The sequence below is a fragment of the Vanacampus margaritifer genome, chromosome 13, assembly GCF_051991255.1.
Source record: "Vanacampus margaritifer isolate UIUO_Vmar chromosome 13, RoL_Vmar_1.0, whole genome shotgun sequence".
Lineage (NCBI taxonomy): Eukaryota > Metazoa > Chordata > Actinopteri > Syngnathiformes > Syngnathidae > Vanacampus > Vanacampus margaritifer.
In genome coordinates, this window is record NC_135444.1 from 13,782,009 (window position 1) to 13,789,027 (window position 7,019).

The window sequence follows — 7,019 nt, forward strand, 5'->3', positions numbered from 1 at the left end:
CCTTAGTTATACAAGCGTATAAAGTTTATACAATCGTAACGTTATATGGTAATGGCTCTTGCTCCCCATTAGCTCTCTCGCATCAGGTAAACACTTCCAAACAATTTGGTTTGTGCGCGTCTCTCAGCTGTATGCAGTGCGCCGCGCAGTGATACGAGCAGAAAAATAGAGCCCGGCGGTAATGGGGTCTGACTTTTTTTTTTCTTCTAATGTGCAGTTTTGTGATGCAAATTCGTCACTCTTTTGAACACAAATTGTTTTTAGAAGAAAAACACTTTATTTTTGTGACCCCAGTGAACTTGCCAAAACCGGACCAGATCACAAGATGCTGTCAGCTGTAAGTCAGTGCTGATTGCACACCACTTTAGGTGAGGATGCCATAAAGATTCATGTTTAAAACCCCGAACAGTTCTTTAAGTCAGGTGATTCCATCATACAGAGTGTACAGGAAATGGTCTTTCATCCACAATTCATTTAATATCTGAGGACAGCTCTCCACTTTCCATGCTCTATTCCCGACTGGAAAGAGTATTTGGTCGATGTGTAAAAAACCCAGAAGGACTTGACATCAACAGCTTTCTTTGTGGCTGGAATATGATGTTCTACCAATCATCTGCTAAGGTCATGCTCATTCAATACAGCTCTTCTACTGGATCTCATTGAAATTACATTGTGCGGCGTACCTAATGTTGTGACCGGTCAGTGTATACAACGTAGTGTCAGTTTCCACTGCCTGGAGGTAGAAACGTACCTCATGATTCACCAAGACAAGAGAACACCTGGATTCACACACACACACACACACACACCATAACCTTTGATCTATACAAGCAGCTTCTTGTAATGATGTAACAATGATACTGTTTACTACCAGCACACTCGCCGTCTCGCTCTTTGACACACACCTTCTTGGACTAGACATTGTAGATGTTTAGGTCATTACTAACCAATCCAAAGCGAGCTCAAACTAAGCATATCATTGTTGCTGGTGAGTTGGAAAAACAACACGTACGGCACCTGCATATGATTCAAGGCCAGATGGTTCAGACTTGACTGTTTGCACCCTCTTGTCAACAAAGCGGACTTGTGTATGTAAGTGATCTGCGCAGAGGACACATTGTACATGCAGTCAAAAGGACAACGCGTCCACCAGTTTTGTGTTTGACTCCGTAATGTCCTTCGAACATTAAAGAGCACTTTCTCATCTCTTCAGCAGAAACAATGACTCATAATTTAACTACATCGAATGAGGGCACCATGAAATGGAATCCTACAGCTTTGTTCCTGGAAGTACATTGTCACAAATGATAACACAATTTCATTCCCTGATGGGGCCCGGCAAGGCTAATGATATTCGCCGAGGTAACCGTGTGGACTATTTCTCGGGTCAGAAAGGTGCAGGTATGTTCCCAAGCTTTTGGCTGCAAGGACAGGATTGCGAAACTGACAGGAAATTGGAAATTATTCACAAATTAATTTTAGAATAGATTAAACTAGTCAGTAAAGTAATAATTTAAGGGTAGGCCTACTACCATAGTGAGGATTAAACTTTAGTTGTACAATAAAAAAAAAAAAGTCTTAAATGACAATGATAATAATCATAATAATAATTGTTATTATTATACAATAAAACCATATTTAATACTAATAATAAGAATTATTATTATTATCATCATCATCATAATTAATATTATTCATTACAACCAGTTCAGAGTGTACCCCGCCTATTGCCCAAAGCCAGCTGGGATAGGCTCCAGCACCCACTCGACCCTTGTGAGGAATAAGCGGTTAAGAAAATGGATGGATATTATTGATTATTATTAAATATTATTACTATTAGTTTTACATTATTTCCTATACTGTATGTACTATGTACGTATATATCCAACATTGACCAGCGTCTCGTGAACCATTTGCATTGAACCTGCAGTCTAATGAATAAAAAAAACAAAAAAAACATTTACGATCATAATTCCATGCGTCCTCTTCCTGTTGTAATTCCCAACCTTTAATTCCTTACAGCCCTTTCCTCTCTCTTCCTTATGTCCTTGTTTTTCTGGACTCCATTCCAGAGCGTCTCTTGTTACCTTGTGCATGACCGCACGTTCACCTCTTGTCACGTGAGGGTGGGGGTCAGTGTGGCTTGCGCACTCATACTTTGTACATCTGGGCCTAGCTGTATTTCACAAGTGCTCCGGGAGTATAAAAAGGAAGTGTGTGTGTGTGTGTGTGTGTGTGTGTGTGTGTGTGTGTGTGTGTGTGTGTGTGTGTGTGTGTGTTGGGAGGGACCGAGGCGGTCAGGGTAAAACCCGCAGCTCCAAAGTTAAGCGAGAGAGAGGAAAGTCCTCCCACAGGAAACTAATACTCCACTCCACATGTCCTTTTAAGGTAAAGAAAAAAAAACTTAGCAAAACTCTTTTCTCTCGGGAATGATCCAAACATATCGTCACATTTCAAACTGCGTGGATGAAATAAGAAAATAATGTAAATTATAATATCAAATGTTAAATTAAACATGATGAGTGCAATCATTTTTAGATGTGTGATTAGTGATATTTTCATAAGAGTTCCCTATCTTGAGAATTTATGGCTCTTCTTGAGGCCGTTGGGTCATTATACGGATGACTCATTAACAAGGTTGTGGGAAATATACCCCATGCGTTTCCTCCATGCAGGAAAAAAAAAGAAAAGAAAATGCCGTAAACAAGCATGTGACGTTTGACAGCATGGTGCGTTAGTGGGTAGTTCATCTGCCTCACAGTTCAAAGGTTCTGGGTTTGAATCTCACCACCAGCTTCCTTCCACATTCCACAATCACTTTCTGTAGGTCTCCTAATACTTATGTCAATATGCTGCATGCATTTATAATGCTTCTCTGGAAGTGGCCATTAAATAAAAAAAATTCCCATGAGACTATAGTGAACAATGTGTGTGCTTGTGTGCTCACAAACATGGCATTGTGTGACTACACTTGCCCCCCAATGAGAGGCCATAAGAGTGAGTTAACTTCCCTTTAAATCGCCCTCACCATCAGCAAATGTTTCAAGTGTCTACTCACTGTCTGAATGGAGTGGAGTCATTCACCTTCGTCTGGCCCTTGTGCCGCTCGCAGAGTGCGTCCAAGTTTCATCCGGCCACGCGTGCGCTGGAAACAGCTGCTGGCTCCTTGACGGGAGCTGAATCAGAAGCAGCGAGAGTGAAGTATGATTGTAAAACTGCACGGCAATTAGCCCAGCAGCCTATAAAATGAGTTCAAATGTAAGCGCTGGGTGGTATTTTTCATGTGGGGTTTAGAGCGTACATTTCTGACATATTTGGTGGATATAAAAAGTCTACACACCCCTGTTCAAAGGTTGTTTTTATGTGTGAATTATTAATAGCTTTTTTCCACTATTATTGTGACATAACCTGTACAATTCAAATGGAAAAAAAAGAAGGTGAGTATAAATAAGCAACTGATATGTGGTTGCACAAGTGTGCACACCCTCAACTGAAGATGTACCGGTAGCTGTATTCAGAATTAATGAGTGGCATTCAAACTATTGAATGGGAGTCAACGCAGACCTGCCACCATTTAAGAAGCCTATGATTAACCCCAAATAAAGCTCACATGCTCTTGTAAGCTTGTCATTACATTTTGCTCTTTCTAACAGAAGTCTGCAGGTTTTACAGGTCTGAATTTTAGTCATAGTCATTGTACTTTAAGTCATCTCTATTTTTACCATGTTCAAACTGGACAAACTGGCACTTGAGCAAAGCCATGCTGCAGAGGTTATCTCACCGCCGCACTTAAATAGCTCACGCAGGAAGAATGTGTGACGTTATCCGCTCTGCTGATAGCTTGCCAGCACCGTGAACCCTTAGAGGCGCCGCCGCCATCGACACCTTCATCTTAGTCACTCACCAAACCAAAAGCATCAGATGCACTAACTCGGCCCAAAATCTGCTTCCTGGACTAGAAGCGAGTTGAGAACCTGGCTAGCCTTCCTCCCGACAAAAGTCTTGGTCAGCACTGACCACACTCTCTTCCTGCCCTGAGGCACCCTGGATGTCACCCCCACCCAGCCTGGCTCAAAATCCTCCCCTCAGGGTGGGACTCAATTTTCCACATTAGAATTAAGATGAGAAACTGAAATTCCCAAAGTCTTTCAAGTTCCTTCGAGAGCTTTTCTAAACACACATAATCTTCCAACATATCCAAGTATGAATGCACTTTTGTGTACAGTGTTTGGTAGGTTGGATTGCGAACCATATGTGGTCACTTCAGTGTGTGTAAACTCAACCCACCTAAACTCATTATAAAATTGTATGTATGTACTGTATGCATGTATGTACATAATTATTTATTTGTAGACTATTTTTCTCAAGCATGTATAAAATTATCCCGTTTTTTTTAATTGTTATTAATTTCCAAAATAAATGTTATAATTTTTGAATATTACTCACATGAGGCCAAAACCTCCTATATAACAATTTAGTAACTTTTTATTTATTTATTTCCCCCCCCCCGAAACTCTCCTCTGAGTGCTCACTTATCGCTGCTAGAATTTGTATATGGACTATACTTGTTTCAAATTATTTAAAGTTCAAATATGTTACTTTGGTTTGTGCAAGAATTGTTAACGAGTGTTCATCTTCTCAAATCACAATGTGCTATTTAATTCTCACACAGCACACGACCCCTACCTGACCAAATACAGTACAGGAAGAAAAATAGTATTCCACTTTGTAGTTGCGCCCCCTGGTGGCGATGATAATTAATATTTAATGTCTTTTTTGGTCTCCTGAAAAGTGATCATTTTGAAGGTAAGCATTCAAGGCCCACACCATCAATATGCTCACACGCATATATGTGAAACAGTCCATGAGTCAAAAGTTAAACCCAGTCTTCGTTACTGTGTTGCAAACAGGATCTCTCAAACCCATGTCTATTGCACAATGTTAAAGTAAGACAGCTGCCCTATGTTTCCTTCGCCTTCCTCCCATTCTCTTCAACATGGCTGCATTTAGACACTAATGGACGGTTAGGGTCATTTGTCATAAGCAGTAAAAGGAACAGGCAAACTATAATACTGTATATGCCTTCAGCGATGCAGTGTATTTTTTTCTTGTTTATACTCTTATTTGTTTAAATGCTTTGCTCTGTTTTGCATTGTCTATCCCTCTTTGTCAGTGACACCCATGTCAACCCCGATTCCCGACAAAAGTTTCCTTTTGTAGCGGCTCAGTTGTTCACCAGTCATCAGTTAACACGCCAATAGCGTCCTCTTGTGGATGAACGCGCATTACAAGAGTCATGTCATGATTTCACAAACCAAACTAAAACAAAAACTAAAAGACCAAGCATTGGAAAAAAACATTAAAGAGTTATGAGTAATGTGAAGAAATGAGAGTAGTTTTCTAAAATAATGAAAACATGATTTAAAAATGTTTAGCAAACAAGCAAAGTTTTAAATCTGGATTTAAAAGCATTTACACTCAAGGCTGACTTCATTTCTCAATAGGTTTAATTTTGAATGTAACGTGTCCAACAAATCTCATGAGCTTCAATTCTTATATTGAACTACCAAAATACAGTTCATGAACTTTTCTCCTGTAATTTATTGGGATACCCTTTTATGTACAGGAGATCCACCGCTCCATGTTAATAGTATGTCCTGGAAATGTGTTACATGTGTATAATTCAAAGGAAATGTAGAAAAACTAGAGTCTTATTTGTTTATAATCGCTTATAATTCAACTAGGCTGAATAGGATGGCAAAATTCCAACAAGAGGCAAATGCCGTGTCATGATTCCTTGAGTGTCAAGGTTGATTTCGGTTCATATCAAATGAAGATTACGCGGATTGTTTTTTCACGGGAAGAAGATGTTCCTATGTGGACCGATGGCATTTCAATGAGTAATGCAGGTGACCTTGTCCTTGTTGTATTGCGGAGCTGTTAAGATCACGGTCTTGAATCTACCAAGATGCTGTGTAGGCAGACCATACTTTGTATTTTAACATTTTAAGGCAATAATAAAATATCTTGCTTATACATGAGTGACCACGTGACTAGGGATGGGTGAGTACCGATGCCAAGTATGATTCTTGCGATGCAGTTTTATATTTTTCCCAGCAGGGGGAGGCATCACACTATGTGAAATTAAGCTCGTTTAAAATCTCCTTTCGTTGCAATTCTACTCCTGCATGACTGATAAAAACAGGTACTTTTTCTTTCTTTTTTTTGGGGGGGGGGGGGGGGGTATTCACTAAAAACAAATTACATGCAAACAAGAATACAAGAGCTAGTGCAATCATTATAGCTAATAGCTTGTTCTGAGGGTATAGCATGCGTTTTGGTGTTAAAATGTGGCGCAGTACATCTCAGTTCGACCATCGCATCAGCTCGCATTTATGTCAATACTTTAAAACACAATGCACTCATTGTGTTGGGTGGTCACAGGCTGCATATTGTGTAGAAAATGGAAGGCCTCGGCCCTTTGGTGAAGTGGGTCAAGTTTGGGAAGGGGTCCACCGAATGCCCAGTCAGCAAAAAGTGATGAGATCTGATCATTCCCATAGCCTGTGAACTCTCTGAGAGCCAAAGAAAGCTGCGGGCGTAGTAATTATCCCTCTTATCCTTTGTCTGACACAAAATGGCAAACTTTTGTACAGTTTATGAGATTACAGCAGTGCTTGAATTGTTAATATTTTGTCTGGCTCAGTTGTATCCATTTGACAGCTTTGTAGCTTTCAAAACAGATAGCACTTTATAAAGGAGTATTATGGTTTTGTGGCCATTCAAGGTGAATGTCCTTACGTGACTTTTTCAAACGGCCATAAAAGGTAACAATGGGATGTGCAGGTTTTAATTACAAGTCTTGTGTAAAAGAGTCTCAGAGCATGTCTTTAATTCAACATGTGTTTGTTCTAGGGTCACTCATTGCATGTTAAAGTTATGGGAGAAAGGATACAGTTGCAAGAATCCATATGGGGAATGTGTATGTGATTCAAATGGGGGTTGGAAGGGTTGGGGGG

General features: G+C 40.0%; 1 protein-coding gene across 1 annotated transcript in view; it reads left to right on the forward strand.

Moving 5' to 3' along the window:
* The first annotated feature begins 6,176 nt into the window (after window positions 1-6,176).
* Window positions 6,177-7,019, forward strand: part of LOC144062752 (disintegrin and metalloproteinase domain-containing protein 10) — a 30,898-nt gene continuing 30,055 nt past the window's right edge. Inside the window, exon 1 of the mRNA XM_077584436.1 lies at window positions 6,177-6,205. The gene's annotated coding sequence lies outside the window, so the exon portion shown is untranslated. The remainder of the gene's footprint in view (window positions 6,206-7,019) is intronic.